This window comes from Dasypus novemcinctus, chromosome 5 (assembly GCF_030445035.2).
Source record: "Dasypus novemcinctus isolate mDasNov1 chromosome 5, mDasNov1.1.hap2, whole genome shotgun sequence".
Classification (NCBI taxonomy): Eukaryota; Metazoa; Chordata; class Mammalia; order Cingulata; family Dasypodidae; genus Dasypus; species Dasypus novemcinctus.
This window is the reverse complement of record NC_080677.1, coordinates 144,538,606-144,556,497: the sequence shown is the minus strand read 5'-3', so window position 1 is coordinate 144,556,497 and position 17,892 is coordinate 144,538,606. Positions and strand designations below refer to the sequence as shown.

Genomic DNA, 17,892 nt, shown 5'->3' with positions numbered 1-17,892 from the left:
GTGGTATATTTGTTATGATTGATGAAAGCACATTTTTATAATTGTACTATTAATGATAGTAGATGGTTAAACTTAGGGTTCACTGTTTGTGCTGTGCAGTTCCATGGACTTTAAAAAAAAATTTTATTCTAGTATATGCAACCAAAAATTTCCCCCTTTTAACTATATTCAAATATATAATTCAGTGCTAATGATATTCACAATGTTGTACTACGATCTCCACCATCCATTAATAAAATTTTCCATCATACCAAGTACAGACTCTATACATCTTAATCCCTGTTATTACTCCATCCCCAAGTACCTATATTCCATATTCTGACTCTATGAGTTTACTTATTCTATTTCATATCACTGAGATTATACAATATTTGTCCTTTTGTGTCTGGCTGATTTTACTCAACATGTCTTTCAAGTTTATACATGTTGTTGAATGTATCAGGACTTCATTCCTTTTAACAAGTGAATAATATCTCATTGTGTGTATCTACCACAAGGGACACTTATTTTGCTTCCATCTTTCAGCAATTGTAGATAATGCCACTGTGAACATCAATGTGAAAATATCTGTTCTAGTCCCTGCTTTCAATCCTTTTGGGTGTATACCTAGAGGTGGGATTGCCAAATCACATGGTAATATACGTTTAACTTTCCAAGGAACCTCCAAATTATCCTCCACAGCAACTACACCATTTTACATTCCCACCAGCAGTAAATGAGTGTTCCTATTTCTCTACATCCTCTCCAACAGTTGTAATTTTCCATTTTTTAAATAGTAGTCATTCTAATAGTTGTAAAATTGTATCTTATGGTTTTGATTTGCATTTCCTTGATGGCTAATGAAATTGAGCATCTTTACATGTGCTTTTTGGCCATTTGTATATCTTCTTTGGAGAAGGACCTATTTAAATCTTTTGCCCACTTTTTAATTGTCTTTTTTTGCTGTGTTGAAGGATTTCTTTATATATTCTGGATATTAAATCCTAATGGAAATGTGATTTCCAAATATTTTCTCCCATTGTATAAGTTGTCACTTTACTTTCATGTTAAAGTCCTTTGATGCACAAAATTTTTAAATTCTAATGAAGTCCCATTTATATATTTTGTTCTGTGTGTTTGGGTGTTAAGTCTAAGAAACCAATGCCTAATGCAGGATTCTGAAAATGCTTCCCTTAAATTTTCTTCTAGGAGTTTTATTGTTCTGGCTCTTAAAAATAGGTCTTTGATCCATTTCAAGTTGATTTTGTAAATGGTGTGAAGTAGGGGTCCACCTTCATTCTTTTACAAGTGGAGATCCAGGTTTCCCGGCATGGTTTGTTAAAGAGATTTTCCTTCCTAATAGAGTGGTCTTTGCCCACTGTCAAAAATCACTTGGCCATAAATGTGAGGATTGATTTCTGAACTGTCGATTTGATTCCATTGGTCTATGTGTGCCTTTGGTGCCAGTACCATGTTTTGTTTTGTTTTTTATTACTGTGGTTTTGTAATAACTTTTAAGATCAGGAAGTGTGAGTCCTCCAACTTTGTGCTTCTTTTTCAAGACGGCTTTGGCTATTCCAGGTCCTTTAGCCTTCTATATAAACTTGATGATAGACTTTTGCATTTCTGCAAAAAAAGGTTGTTGGAATTTTAATTGGAATTGCATTGAATCTGTAAATTGCTGTGAGTAGAATTGACATCTTAACAATATGTAATCTTCCAATCCATTAGCACAGAATCTCCTTCCATTTATTTAGGTCTTTGATTTCTTCTAACAATGTTTTGTAGTTTGTGTATACAAGTCCTTTAGATCCTTGTTTAGATTTATTCCTACATATTTGATTCTTTTATTTGCTTTTGTAAATGGAAATTTTTTCTTGATTTCTTCTTCCAATTGTTCATTATCAGCTTGTAGAAATGCTTCTGAGTTTTGTCTTGTCAGTTTGCTGAATCTATTTATTAGGTCTAAGAGCTTTGAGATGGATTTTTCAGGATTTTCTACGTATAGTTACACTAGTCAGGGTTCTCTAGGGAAGCAGAATCAACAGGAAATATCTGTAAATGCTATGAGATTTTATAAAATTCTCTCATGTGACCATGGGGATGCACAAGTCCAGATTCTGCAAGCAGGTTGCAAACCAGGGGCTCCAATGAAAGTCCAATGAAGGTCTTTTATGAAACCTTGTCCACAGACAAGCTAGGAAATTCTCTCTGAATGTTGAAATCACTTTCCCTTTTAAAGCATTCAACTGATTGGATAAAACATCACTCACTGCTGTGGGCAATCTCCCTGGTTGATCATAGATGTAATCAGCCATCTATTCAGTAAACTCACTGATAACTAAAGTCCATAAATGTCCTTGTATTGCAATTAGCTCAGCGCTTGCTTGACCAAACAACTGGGCGCAGTTACCTTGCTGAGTTGACACATTAGCCTAACTATCACAATAGGATCTTGTCGTCTGCAAATAGGAAAAGTTTTACTTCTTCCTTTCCAATTTGAATGCTCTTACTTCTTTCCCTTGCCTAATTGCTGCAGTTACAACTTCCAGTACAATGTTGAATAACAGTGATGACAGTGGGCATCTTTGTTTTATTCCTGATCTTAGAGTGAAAGCTTTAAGTCTTTCACCATTAACTGTGATGTTAGCTGTGGAATTTTCATATAATTCCTTTATCATATTAAGGAAGTTTCCTTCTATTCCTAGTTTTCCATGTGTTTGTGCTTTATTTTGTTTTTTTGCAAAAGGGTGGTAGGTTTTGTCAAATGCCTTTCTTTATCAACTAAGATTGTCATGTGTTTTTCCCCTTCATTCTGTTGATGTGGTGTGTAGCAGTTTGATATTGTTTATGAATTCCAAAAGTAGCTATTAGATTGTGTTTGTAAACTGCTTTGTTCCCTAGGGTGTATTAGATTGTATTAGACTCAGAGGTTTCACTTTTACATTATTAAACCAAGATTAGGGCTTTTATTTGATCACATCATTAGAGCATGCTGGGTTAGGTCCTTATCCCCTTGGTAGGGATAAAACAGACTCTCACATAGAAGTAAATACACAGAGAAGGAGAACACAGAAAGTTGAGTTTTTGACACTGGAGCCCCAGGGAAAGAACCAAGCCATTCACCTTATATTTCACAGCTGGCCTTGTGGAGAGAGCAGAGCAGCTGAACCCAGAAAGAGATGAGCCTTATGCCAACTTACAGTTGAGATCAGAAGAAGCTGGATCCCTGAAGCCTTAAGAGGAAGAAGGGAAGCCGAACCCTTGTAAATGTTGGCTGCCATCTTGCTTCAACATATGGCAACAGGCTTTGGGTGAGAAAGTACCTCTTATAGTACCCTGAGTTGGACTCTTTAGGGCCTTGTAACTATAAGCTTCTAGCCCAAATAAATACCCTTTATGAAAGTTAGCAGGTATCTATTACTATGCATCAACACCCCTTTGACTGCTAATACATGGTATATTACATTATTTGATTTTCTTGTATTGAACCAATCTTGCATACCAGAGATAAATCCCACTTGATCAAGGTGTATAATCTCATTAACATGAGGATTAAGTTTGCTAGTATTTTGCTGAGGACTTTTGCATCTACATTCGTAAAAGATATTGGTCTGTAGTTTTCACTTCTTGTGGCATCTTTGCCACAAGAACTTTGGTATGAGGGTGATATTATCTTATAGAATGAATTAGGGAATGTTTCCTCATCTCCAATTTTTTGAAAGAGTTTGAGCAGGATTGGTACGAATTATTCATGGAATGTTTTGTAAAATTCCCCAATGAGGCCATCTGGTCCTTGGCTTTTCTTTGTTAGCAGCTTTTTGATGACGGATCCAACCTCATTACTAGTCATTAGTTCATTGAGATCTATTTCTTCTTGATTTTAGTGTAGAGAGTTTGTGTTTCTAGGAATTTGTCCATTTCATCTATGTTATCTAACTCACTAGCATAAAATTGTTCATAGTATCCTCTTTTGCTCCTTTTTACTTTGGGTTGTGTTTGTTCTGCTTTTATAGTTCTTCCAGTTTTAAGATTAGGCCTCCGATTTGAATTCTTTCGTATTTTTTTATGTAAGCATTTAGAGCTATAAATTTTCCATCTCAGTACTGCCTTAGCTGCATTCTATAAGATTTGGTATATTGTACTTTCATTTTTGTTTGCCTCAAGATATTTTCTAATTCCCCTTGTGATTTTCTCTTTAATCTATTCTTTGTTTAAAAGAGTACATTGTTAAATTTTTACATCTTTGTGAATTTTCCCTTTCTCCCTCTGTCATTGATTTACAGCTTCATTTTGTTGTCATCCAAGAAGATATATTGTATAATTTCAATATTTTTAAATTTATTGAGACTTGTATTGTGACTTGTAAACCCGGATATGGTTTATCCTGGAGAAAGATCCATGTGCACTAGAGAAGACTGTGAAATATAATGTGATAAGGTTATGATCAGAGAACTCTTGGTTCTAAGAATTGATACTAAGAAAATAGCCTAGAGCAGGACTTCTGAACCTGGTCTAGGTTTCCAGACATGAGATCGAAAGGATGAATTTGAAAAAAGTTGCCTAGGCTAGAGTAGGTGTGAGAGAGAGAGGAAAGGAGAATTGGGAAAGAGAATACTCTAAGTAGAAGAAATAATCACTTAGAGGCCATAGGGAGCATACATGGTATTTAGATGAAGGGGACTGGAAAAAGAAGCACTGAAAGACCATCATTGCTGGTGCTGTTAAGTAAATTAAGGAGCAGGAGTTTTATCCGGAAGGCAATTGTAACAGTGGAAGGTTTTTATGCAGGATAGTAACATGATCTGCTTTCACATATTTTTAGAGATGTAGGTAATAGGATTTCATATACCAGGAGCAAAGCAAAATATGGAAACCCTTTGTTCAAAAGTAGAAGTGGTGAAGTTGAATTAGCATGTAGCAGAAGATACCAAGGGGAGCAGTGGGAGACCAGGCTGGGAAATGAGTTTGGAGCCAGATTCTAGAAGATTCTGAATTCCAGGGTGGCCATTGAAGGTCTTTGAACAGGGGGTAGTATTATCAGAGCTGCATTTTCAGGGGACTTATATGATAGCAGTATGAAAGATTACTTTAGGAAACTACTGTTAGCACTCAACATGAGGTTCAGGATTTGCCTATTGGTAACAAGATATAGTGAAGAGTAGAGTTAGCAAGTTTTGGAAGCTGCCTGGAATCTGGGAGAAAGGTAAGAGAATAAAAGAGCTGCTCTGATAGAAATGAAGGTATGAGCACCTCTGAGAAGCCACCAATCTAAAGTAACCTGATCAGTGATGAAAATAGAACACCTTGTGTTATATTTTTTAATCGTTTTTCCCTTTTGTAGTCTGTAATTTGTATTTCCTGCTTTAAGATGAAGAGCTCTTTCAAGTATATAGAAAATCTAAAATCCTTTATGGTCCTACCCAAGGCAAAATTGTAAAGTAGCTGAATTTGTCTTTTGTTGTCCTGGTTTAATTTCTTGTCCCTTTCCTCTGTCAACACTGACCTCTATGCCACACTCCTCCAGGCTCCTAGTGTCCTTCTTCTGTCAAAATCTAGAGTCGAATCTATTATCCAACATTTATATTCCTGTGTTACAGTTTAAACTAAATGTACTTGTCCTATCCACAAAGAGAATTTGTGTGTTAAGATAGGTTACTTCTGGAATATAAAAGTCTTTCTGATACTCTGGTAGGCTTCCCCCCAGAGTGGACTTTGCCTCAGTGGAATCCCTCACAGAGTCATAGACCCAAGGTACTTGAAGAATCTTGGGAAATATTTTGACCTCCTGATACACACTGACATGATAGGAGTAGGTAGCTTGATACATTGTCAGGAACAGCTTCAAGAACAAGTTTTTGCAAAATTTAGTAGCCAAACCTGTATCCATATTACAATGTTATTCATTCTGGCTCTTTATCTCTCTATCATAATAATTTGCATTCCATAAAAAGCAATAGAGTCCTTCATGACCAGCAGTGAATTTTTGGTATTTCTTTGGAGGTCACATCTTTTTCTTCTGGACTTTGAAAATGTATTATGTGCAGCTCTTGTGCATCAGCATTTTAAAGCTTTGTGTGAATAAGGCAGGAGATCTTTTCAAGAATTTACCTTACTTTACTCAATACTCAAAAACACTTATCCAATATGTGGGCAAATGAATGAATAAAATATAGTATATACAGTGCAGTATGATCAGTCATAAAAAGAAATTTAGTGCTGGTTCTTACTACAACACAGATGAATCTTGAAGGCATCATGTTAAGTGAAATAAGCCAGACACAAAAGGACAAATATTGTATGATTGCTCTTATATGAAAAGCTTAAAATAAGCAAATTAATAGAAAGTGAAAGTGGACTAGCATTTACCAGGGGTCAGGGGTGGGGATGATGGGGAATATTGCTTACTGTGTATGAATTTGGTTTGGGATGATCAGAACAGTCTGGATATAGATAGTAATGAACATTTACAATATTTTCAATGTACTTAATGTTGTAGAATTGTCCACTTAAAAATGGTCAACATGATTTCTATGTTCTATATATTTTACCACAATTAAAAGTAAATTTTTTTAAAGTTACAAAAATATGCCATTTACTAAAGACTTAACAAACACCTATGTGTCAGCCCTTGAGTTCCAGGAATAAACTAAACAGGCAAAGTATTAGCTATCACTGAACTTAATTTTTAGTGGGATAAGCCAGATAATAATCAAATACATAATGTGTTAGGGAGTGGTACGTGCTGTGAAGAAATCTATAGCAAGATAAAGGAAGTCACAATGGCTTGGGCAAGGTTAGGGATATGAGTTTAGATAGAAGATTGAGGAGATGCTATCTGAGCACAATCCTAAATGGAGGGAAGGGTAGTATTGTGGGGGGGTCTCAGGAGCAAGAAGTTCCTGGCAGCAATAATGCCAGTGCAGAGGCCCTAGAACAAGATTATGCTTCACATTTTTAAGGAACAGCAAAGGAGTGAGTATGGCTTAAGCTAGAGTGACAACAGTTAAGAGGAGGCCAAAGAGACCCAGGTCATGTGTAATGATGTTAAGTCTCACTGGAAGGCCTGGAGTGGCGAAGTGATATGATCTGGATTGCATTGCTATTACATGGAGAATAGGCTGTGGCAGGGACAAGAATGGAATTTAAAAGTCAGTTAGATGGTATCCAGTTATTATGGCTGTATACCAATTTACCAAAAAAGTAAGTGCCTTAAAATGACAGTATTTATTTTGCTCATGTATCTGTGATTTGGGCAGAACTTGTCAGAGAGTGCTCATCTCTTCTCCACTCAGGGATGGCTGGGGTGACTTGAAGGTTGGGGTCAAGTCATCCGAAGGCTCACTCACATGTCTGAGACCCTAGCTGTGACCACCAGTGGCAACACCTACCTGTGGCTTCTCCATATGGCCTGGGTGTCCTGAGAATATGGTAGCTGGTTTTCACAGGTGAGCCTAAACAGCAACAGAGACAGAGTGATGGGAAGAAGCCATATCACCTTTCTAACCTAGCCTCAGAAGGCATTCCGAGTCACCTCGGCTGCATTCTATTGTTGAAGTCACCTATTGACGAGGGAGTGGCAAGGATCTGGAGGAGAATGTGGTACTGGAAATATGGCTGTACGATTTTTAGAAAATATAATCTGCCAAAAATTTCTACAGCAGTAATTTAAGAAAGAGATCATGGTAGCTTAGAGTGGTAGGAGTAGAGGTGATAAGTGGACATTTTGGGGATAGATTTTTCAAAATTTCTAGGATTTACTGATGAATTAGATGTGGGTGTGGGGAAAAAAGAGAAATTGAAGATGAATGGAGTTGTTACTGACTAAGCTACCAGGAAAATGGAGTTACTATTTAGTGAGATGGGGAGGCTATGAAGGAACAGGTTTTGAGCCTATGAAATTTAATATGTTTGCTCGATATCCAAGTTTGACGTCAAGTAGACAGTTGGTCCCATGATCCTGGAATCAGGGTAGATTTCAGCTGGAGATAAAAATTGGGGATTTGCCAATATATAGGTAGTATATAACATTTAAGACCATGGAACAGGATGAAGTCATCTAAAGAATGAATGCTGGTAGAAAAGAGAAAACAGCCCAGGTCTGAGACATGAGGCAGTCCATTTTTCACAGGACAAGAAGAGGAAATGTATCTAACAAAGAGACCAACAAGAAATGGCAAGTGAGAAGGAAGGAAAACAAGAGAGTATGGTATCCTAGAAGTCAAAAGAACAAATATTTCAGAAAGAATGCCAAAAGTTGCTGAAATTTCCAGAAAGATGAAGTGTTAGGTCATGTGGAGGTCATTGGTGAGCTTGCTAAGGTCATTTATCTCCTCTTATTGAAGTTTAGGGAAAAATTCTGATCTGAATGAGTTCTATAGAGGATAGATGGAGAGGAAATCTTGTGAGGAATTTTGCTGCAAATGGGGGACAGTGGGGTATAGCAAAAAAAATTGGGGGTCCAAGCAGGGTCATATTGTTGGTTTTTGATGGGAGATTTTATGTTAATGTAGTTGACCAAGTAAAAAAGTAAAATCTGATGGTGCAAGAGAGAAAGTATAATTGGAAGAGAAAAGCCCCTGAGATGGTGAGACAGAAAGGGAAGCAGTGCAAAGATGGCTCTTCTGTTCAATCAGAATGGAAGGCAGAGCATTAAGTTCAGATGAAGGGGAATGGGCATACCTGGGGTGAATGAATAGGGAGATTCTCTTTTAAAAATGCAAGGACATCAGCTAAGAATGAGGAAGGTAAATGGAGTTTTGAAGGATTGAGCTGAGAGAGGAGAAGTTGTGAAATAATCGCCTCAGAAAATGAGATTAACTGAAATTATCTAGGAAATGTGTGGATTGGTGGCAGCACTGGCTGAGGTTTATGGCTATACATTTTAAGTAACGAGTTGGCAGGGTTAGCTGTTTGCCTCCAGCCAAATTTCAAAGGCTCAGTAGTAAACCTGAAATAGATTGTGAATTGGAGTTAACCAGGGTTAGGGTAATTCGAGGTCTGAGGTTTTTCCAGTTGAGCATGATGGAAGAAATTAGTATGAAGGGAGTTGAGAGTTGCCTGTGGATTCCGGAGATTCTAAACTAAAGGCTGGGACATGGGTGGTAGACACGGGAAAGAAGGGAGGGACAACAGATTGGAGGTGTGGAGTCAGGGAGGAATTCAAGGAATTGCTGGTGTTGAGGTAATGAAAAGGAAAGAGGTGGTACTTGGAGAATGGGATGCTTAAAATTGCAGTTACACAGCGGGGCACAGGTTGTGGTAGTGTTCATGGGAATTGGTTAATGGAGGACAAGATCCTTGGAGGCCAGATTCCATAGAATTAAACTCCAGATTATCTTCTTGGATATTGTGGTCACCAAAAATGATGACAGGTGGCGGACTTAGCCCAGTGGTTAGGGCGTCCATCTACCACATGGGAGGTCCGCAGTTCAAACCCCGGGCCTCCTTGACCCATGTGGAGCTGGCCCATGCGTAGTGCTAATGTGCACAATGAGTGCCCTGCCATGCAGGCGTGTCCTCCACATAGGGGAGCCCCACGCGCAAGGAGGGCACCCCGTAAGGAGAGCCGCCCAGCGCGAAAGAAAGTGCAGCCTGCCCAGGAATTGTGCCGCACACATGGAGAGCTGACACAACAAGATGACACAACAAAAAGAAACACAGATTCCCATGCCGCTGACAACAGAAGCGGACAAAGAAGAAAAGGCAGCAAATAGACACAGAGAACAGACAACCGGGGTGGAGGTGGGAGGGGAGAGAAAGAAATAAATCTTAAAAAAAAAAATGATGACAGGAATAAAGGTACAGAGAAGCAGTGCCAGGTGCTAAGATCTATGATCAATATGAGGAAAAGTGTGCAGAAAATCTACAACAAAGACAGGTGATTTGAGCGTATGTGCATCAAAGCAGTATGGGATGGTTCTGTGGTTAGGGAAAGGGCAAGTTCAGGGGTTTAAACAACCAGCTTGGCTGTGCTCCAATACAACTTTATTTATAAAAGTGGAGGTGGGGAGACTGGATTTGGCCTACAGATCCCAATTTGCAAACCCTTGGGTTACAGCTGTGCAGCTCAAAATGTGGTCTGTGGACTAGCCACACTGAGGCATCCTCATCACTTGGAAACTTATTAGAAATGCAAATTCTTTGGCCACACCTCAAACCTATGGATTCAAAATCTTCATTTTCGTAAGATTTCAGGTGACTCAAATGCACATCAAAGTTCGAGAAGGTGAAGAGAATATTTAGGGAAAACATTGAAGATATAGAGGGTCTTGCTGATAATAAAGTGTGAGTTTTAGAGGGCACAGCAAGAAGGTTTTAGGAATCAGCATGAAAGTAAGGTTGAGGATCTCTTCATTGATGAGGATGAAAACACAAATGCAAGATTTCCTAAATGATATATGTATCCCCTTTCCCTTTTGAAAGCCCTCCCAAGAGAAAGGATGGTTTTCTATTACAGGCATTTTAAGAAAAAATGGAGAGGATGGCTTTCTTTACAGATGTTTTGATGTGGATAAAGAAGGAAGAAAAGCCCTTTTTCCCTGAAACATATTGTATATGTCCCATACTGAAATTTAACCTTGGGATAGTTCTTTCTCTCATCTCTCATCCTATGAATTATGTCACTGGGCATCATATTTAATGTTGTACAAAGAATTGAAGGATTCTGGACCTTAGTCTCTGAGAGTTAATATTATAGAATATGTAAAATATAGACAAGAAAATGTTTTGAATTTTTATTTTTAAGATTTTTTATTGATTCTTTTATTAACATATGTCTTATGTAAGTTTTTATAAAACCGTACTTTCTGCATTATAGCCCTAATGTATCTGATGCAGGGATGCATGCTTTGATAATAAGGTCCATTTTCTCTCTTGTAACTTTGAAGACTGTACTAGTGGTTCTTTGGATCAAGCCTCTCATTCACATCAAGAAATCATGGAAGCTACATTCTCTAATACATAATTTATCCCCCACTTCTGTAAGGAAGGCAGAGTGAGCCACAGTTGTATTTAAGATATATGTATTTTAATAGTGTAACACAAAAATTATCTTAGAAATGAGAGAGAAGCCAGATATATGAAATAGTTAAATTTAATCAAAGATTCCCCTTCTGCAAAAGTTGCTTGAAATTCAAAAGAATTTACTGAATGCCAAAATGAGTTAAGTACCATTAAGCATTGTGTGGAACACAAAAGAACAGTAAGATGCGATGTGTGCTCTGAAGTGGCTTTGTCTTTGGGACATGGAAAGACCTATATACTTAGAACTGTAGGCTAACAATTTGTGATGGTGTACGTCAAAAGAAGAATACATATGGGCAGAGGAGTGGGGTGAGGGGGGTGGGGGGCATATGGGGACCTCATATTTTTTTAATGTAACATTAAAAAAATAAAGACCAAAAAAAATAATAAACTTAAAGAAATAAAAAGGAAAAAAAAAAGAAGAATACAGGGTGGATTCGGGGAGGGGGGGAGCCAAGAGTAGCTGGAGCAGGCAAGGTGGTTCAAACTGGGAGTTGTACTTCATATTAGCCGTCAGTAGGATGTATACAGTTGCACCCAGAGGAAGTGAGAGGGAAGAAGTGGAATTGGGAAGGAATATGTTCATTTGGTGGGACAGTGAAGTCTGAATAAAGCAGAGTTTCTGTGCTTTCAATTTTTAAATGTAATTGTAATCTCTATTATATGCTGGGCAAGAAACAACAATGAATCTGTCAGGGTCCAAGCAAGACAACAAGACATCACCTTGAGTATTTCAAATAGAGAGGAATTAATTAAGGCGATTAATTCAACGGGCAACGAAAGGGCTGAGAAGCCAAAAGGAAACTGAGGCAAACTAGAGATTAGCAGCAGCAAGAAGCCCCTGCCACCCCTGAGCAAGAGGGACAGAAGAGGAAGCAGTGTGGGAGCCCAAAGGTCAGGGTCACCTGATGGTAGATGGAGCTATGGAAGTCCAGTCCTGCAAGACCAAAGCCCAGAAAAAGAGACTCACGTCCTGCTGAAAAAAATGCCTGAGGCAGAGGAAGAGAGGACAAAGACTCAGGCTTTTCCCTTCATCCCCGCCCTTCAGCCTCCTTCAGGGCTTTTCATTGGTTGAACCCAGCCAGCGGACAGCAGCCCTGAGCCAATGAAATGCAGCCTGTGGGAATCAGGCCTGCGGAAATAAAAGAGCAGAGAGACACAGAGCAAGGGAAGAATGAGCCAAGGATCTGCGGATAAACAGACTCAGAGCCAGCACTATCATTAAAGTGAAATCGCAATACATGATTTGCTAGTAGGTTTGATGTAAACCTCTTTTACCTATAATTTGTATAATTTTAAGATTCTGTTTATTCTAAATGAGTATAGATTTCATTTACAAATGAAATGAGTGGGATTTGTGTTTTGGGAAGTGGGGAAAAATGCAGTTTCCCCTCTGGGTCCACATGTATATAGTTCTTATAGCTTGATATTCTTATGATCATCTCTAAGCAGAGAAAAAAAAAGTGCAAGTGTTTTCTCTCTGTGCTCCAAATACTTTCTTTTTTCTTAACATACTCTAGCAGCATTATCAAAAGCATGTATTTTTAGGCCTCTGGGTAGAAAGGACTGTGGGTTCCTTTAGGAATAACCTGTTTCAAATCAAACGGAGAAGAAGCCAGGATGTTTCTGAACAATAAAGAAGACAGAGTTGTCTCACGAGAGGGCTGTCAAGTCTATTAGAGCATCGTTTCCCTTTGATTTCCGTGTTTCACTGTGGAAACCACATACTTTAAGACCCATAAGCATTGCCTCTTTGATTAAGGAGCCTTCTCCTTACTTTCCCCTGAATCTGCGTGCACATGATTCGGCCAAATGCATTTGTGTGATCTGGAAACTCCGGTACTGTTGAACCATCAGAATTCAATATTTGTGTAATTGATTGCCAGTTCTCAGAAGCGCTCTTTTGCCAGGGAAGTTTGAACCGAGTCCAAAATATTTTGCACCATGTAGCTTGGGAAAATTTAGCAATTAAAAGCAGCTAAAACTAAGCAATTTATGACTTACAGATGTCAATTCATGACAGAAATCACTGCATGTATTGTACCAGCAAAGTGACATTTATTTAGTAATTAATGATTAAAACAGTAATTTCCCAATGTTACCAGCCACCTGGTATCTGGTTGCATTGAGAGAGGCCTCGCTCCCTATTGCCAGGGCTGTGAGGACACTATTTCACTATCAATGGGGTAAGTGTCTCAGACAAGGAACTCTGTGCTTTGAGCTTTTGCCATTTTTTCCTCATTTCTATTTTCGTGTCACTGAGAGTGTTCCCAGAATGATTTGGCACAGACTGTGAAGTTTATCTACAGTTTCTGCCTCAAAAATCCTTATAAATATTTGCTGAATGAGTATATCAATACTTGCATTAAAAATATGATTCAATGGTAAGCACAAACTAAAATAAAGGAAAAATTAAGTCAATAAGTAAACCCGCAAAGATCACATGGAGTCTTTGATTTCCCCTGGAGACAAATGTCAAATTGGACCAGACCTGACTTGAAGGTAATTATCTGACATCATAGTGATTTCTCACCTTAATAGTAATTATTTATCTGTTTATTTATTCTTATATATTTACTTATTTATTCTTATATATTTACTTAGTCTGATTGATATTGATTGATTGATTGAATGATTGATTGATTGATGAAAGGTGTTCTCTAATTCTCACCTTTGTAACCATCTAACGAGAGTCCCCTGCCAGACCCCAAGCCAAACTCTCCGGGGACTCTTACACTGCCTTGCAAGCTGCACACTACACGCCTACAGGGGGCGCCATTTACTCTGAGGTCTGTGTGAACTGTAAATGAGGTCCCTGGGCTTGAGCACCATGTCGGCTCAGCTCCACGCTTCCCTTCATCCTATCTCAAAAAGGGCAGGACCAGTAGATCGGCTGGTATCTTCGCATCTCTTACTACTTCCAGTGGGTCCCCAGGCTGGGAAGTTTTTGAGGGTTAAACAGCAATAAGCAGCGAGTCAAGCCTGTGGGGCTGCCTTAGAAATTATGTGCAGTGGTTGCCTTGCTGGTCAAGCGTGGCTTGAGAATTTCGAAAGGCCTCTTTGCCCGTCAACCTGGCCTCATTGATCAGGGTTGGTGCTAGGGACTGTAATTCCACCTTTAGGAAAATGGACTCAGGAGGATTCTTTTAATCCTTCATTAGTCAGTAACTCCTCAGCACAGATGAGATGATTTCATACTCAAACCAGCACCCATCTAAGTTAGGAGGGAGAAGGCCCAGGTCAGGTGCCTTCTGAGAGCGGGTTTCGCTGTGGCCCTGCCTGTGTCAAGGACTCACACTGTGCTCAGAGAAGGGCACCCAACTAGGCTCCACCCTGTCTCCTGAGCTTAGCTTCCCTTGGATTGGTCGCTGATATTGTCCTTTCTCTGACATCCTTTTTGCTCCAGGCCTTCAAGTACGAGGGCTCATCAATCATTATTTTTTCCCTCTGGCTCTCTAGTCATCTACTTCAGTACCTGCTTTACACGAGTTTGTTTTTGACACCATGTTCCAGCAACCCTAGTACAGCAGTAGTTATTGGTAACTTATCTCTGTGATCTTGGTCCCAAGAACTTTTCCTGTTAACATCCCAGCAGGAATCCTTGCCAGATGCAGTCCCTTTTCCTCTGGATTTTGCTTCGTTCAGCCCCGGGAGGGCTCTGTCCTGATAGAAGGAAGGCTGCAAAGAACGATCTCGAAGAGCAGATTGCCAAGACCCGAGGAAAGGTGGAGATGCTTCCCAAAGGAACACCTCCTATTTGTTCCCTCTCTATTTTATTTCTGGACTACTGCAGAGGATTTCATTTAAAGAAAGACCTCTTGCTTTAAAAAATGATAATAAAAGTTTAACACGTTCAGAGCACGTGGCTGGGGGCGGTTATAGACCTAACTGGAGTGATTTATTGGAAATGCCCAGGGGCCAGGCAATATCATGAAGATCCTGGGGCCAGCAGGGCATGTAATAGCTTCCAGAACAGGGAGAGATGGGCACAGAGAGGAGAGGTGGAAGGACAGAAAGAAGGCGCTTGTTCTGCTTTCTGTGTTCAGCCTCAGCGTGATTCTGCCCATTAACATATGTATTCTTTTAGTGACAATGATTAATTATTTCAGGATGTTTTTGTTTTTGTTTCATTTTTATAAAGCTCTTGGCCATGTTAAATCTATTGCTAACTAGAAAATGCATTTGATATACATGTGGCTGTTTGAAGTTTACTGAAAAAATTGCGAAGAATACTTACACTAACAGCACTAATTAAGAAGGAAGGAAAGTATTGGCTTAAACAAATTGTCCTTTCTTTTGAAATCCCCAGAAAAGTGAAATCCACTAGTTTAGATGTTCACTTTAGTAGCCAGACATGATGAGTTTTTAAATTCTAGGCAGCTTGCTCCCTATAACTGACTTTGATTTCTGAGGTTGATGCTGTGTGAAGCTGTGTAAATACTGGTACTTTTCACTTTGCATACAGAATATTCTAAGTAGCCTTTGATTTACAAATAGGCTGCATGATGCAATGGAAACAACACTGAATTAGGAGTTGGGAGCCATAAAGATACAGTTTAATCATGAATAAATGAAGAGGGTTTAGACTAAGTCACATACAATTGTTCTAAGGGCCTATGATTCTCTAAGTGTTGAGAAGAGACCAGTTACTAAGTACATTTAACGTGTAACTTGTCTTAACATCCCTCAGTAAAAAGGGCAGGCTATTCCAAGCAGATTTCATTAATATGGCATTAACTGGATCCTGCAATGAATGGTATATATGAAGGAGGAGAGGCATCCCTTCGGCCCTCTAGATCAATAAAAGAAAAATTATACCATCTGGGTACCTAAACATTCCCTTTTTGTTTTTGAAAAAATCAGCTAGTAAAGAAAGAAAAATCAATTTGGTAGGGTCAGGGAAAAGGTGCCATCAAGAAAGGAAAAGTGTAAAGCATATCAATCGCTGTGCAGTTTTGCTTTAGACCTGAACCTGCATGCTTCTGCACGTCCTAGATCATTGACAAAATACAGCCTGGTTGGAAGGATTCCATCACCATGATTTCACTTGAATCATATATTGTCATCTCTCAAAACAATTATTTTTCATTTTTTAATTTTTTGTATTTTTGTTGTATCAAGGAATATTTTTGTTGACTCCTTTTCTGCTGTTCTGTCTATTTTAAAAACACAGTACAGTTTATTCTCCAAATTCTGTGCTCCATTTATGTGCCCAAACAAACGGTATGCCCAGACAGCTCTCCCACACAAATTTGGAAAGAATGCATGTCTTTGAGTTAAAAGACTGTGGCTAAAGTCCTAAACCTGCCATTATTTAGTCTTTCTTCTCGCCAAATTATTAACCCCTTGAAAGCTCAATTTTCTCCTCTGTAAAATGAAATGGATGCTAAAATATCTCATAGTTCTAAGGACTATATAACCAAATTCCACAACCCAATTATCTTGTCCCAAAGCCATATGAATATTCATTCCATTAAAATTGATCATACTTGAGCCTGTGTGACAGTGACATGCCACTGTCTCTGTGTGTGGGCGGAGTGAGATTTATGCTTTTTGATCCCTAGTAAATAGTAATATATTTGTCCATGTGCACTATTTGGCTTTCATTAACTATACCTCATGCACTCTTTCATCAAGTCATTAGGTGCAAATGTGTTATGCAGCATATTTCTTGATTTTCAGAGATCTGTAGTGCCATAGAGCTTTCTAGAGCCAGCAAAAGCAGTACAATTACATTGAAACTCTCAAAAGAATGAGCTTTCTTAGAAAATAGCTGCTGTTCTCCATTGTCAGGCCAAAGGTAGAATAAAGAATACATTTTTAGGGTATTTTGACGTTAGGACTTCCAGGAAAATCAGTGAGAACAAAGCAACAAAGAGGGGCTTGGAAATTTGATCAGAGGTATGAAGAGGGAAACAAATCAAATACCGTTGTGTTTGCCAAGTATACGGAGAGAACCAGGAGCAACTTGGTCAGCTGAGCTTGCTGTCAGAGGAGCTCAGGGGTGATGACCACAATGAGGGGGACACAAGACCCAGGTTTCTCAGAGCTGCTTGCAGAAATAGAAAATAATCTCTGGCACTGCTTAGGTGTTCAGGGATACTTTATTTGTTTATGTTTTGAGTTTAACTCTACCTTTAAGTCTATTCTAACCTCATATAAAAAAAAATCCCTTTATTGCAAGCTCATATTTTTAAGAAAAATTCAAGGTTCAGTGGGTATAAACAGAGAGCAAAAGAACAAAGTCAAAAATACACCCTGCTCTAAGGACAGGTACTATAGATAAGCCTCTGGCCGGCAATATCTAATCTGATCCTCTTTCCCACACCTAAGCAACACTCTCCCTTCTGGCTCTATGGTGGGAATAAAGGAATTAGTCCATTTTCCAAATTTTTCTTTAAGTCATCTGTGTGTTTGTTTTGATTGGGTATAATCTTAACAGATAGCAGAAGTATTGATTACTGAAATCTCTTCCCCTTTACACTGTAAAACTTGTTTATGTTTTTATTGATGAACTATTTGAATATTTTTTAAGAAATAGAAAAGACATTGAAGAGTGGAGGCTTCTATAATCTTTCATTTAATATCACTAAAGAGGTGAGAAATATAAAAACAAAATTCATGCAGATTTTTTAATTACTTTTTAATTTTCTAGATCTAATCACGTGGTTTGGACTCAATCTTTGAAAAAGAGGAGAGGCTTCAACTCAAATAGCTTCCATTTCTCCAGAATCACAACTGGCTTAAAAGAAGAGTTGGACATTATTAAAATGATTGAGCAAGAATGGGAATGTAGATTGGCCTTGCTTTATTTTTCCACTTCTTTACCTAACTCATTGAGCTCGCTGTTATAGTTTCTCCTCATGTCAGTATTAGTTTCTGTATCTA

The 17,892-nt window shown here is 38.6% G+C and overlaps 1 protein-coding gene and 1 long non-coding RNA gene across 6 annotated transcripts in view; both read left to right on the top strand.

Moving 5' to 3' along the window:
• ADARB2 (adenosine deaminase RNA specific B2 (inactive)) overlaps positions 1-17,892 on the top strand; it is a 627,544-nt gene that overhangs the window by 206,106 nt on the left and 403,546 nt on the right. The window lies entirely within an intron of this gene.
• LOC139438936 (uncharacterized) lies at positions 12,117-17,789 on the top strand. 2 transcript variants are annotated; one of them, XR_011648765.1, is made up of 2 exons: positions 12,117-12,256; positions 17,660-17,789. It is a non-coding gene; the product is annotated as an uncharacterized lncRNA (long non-coding RNA). The 2 variants fall into 2 exon arrangements; XR_011648766.1 differs by lacking the exon at positions 12,117-12,256 and adding an exon at positions 13,370-13,506.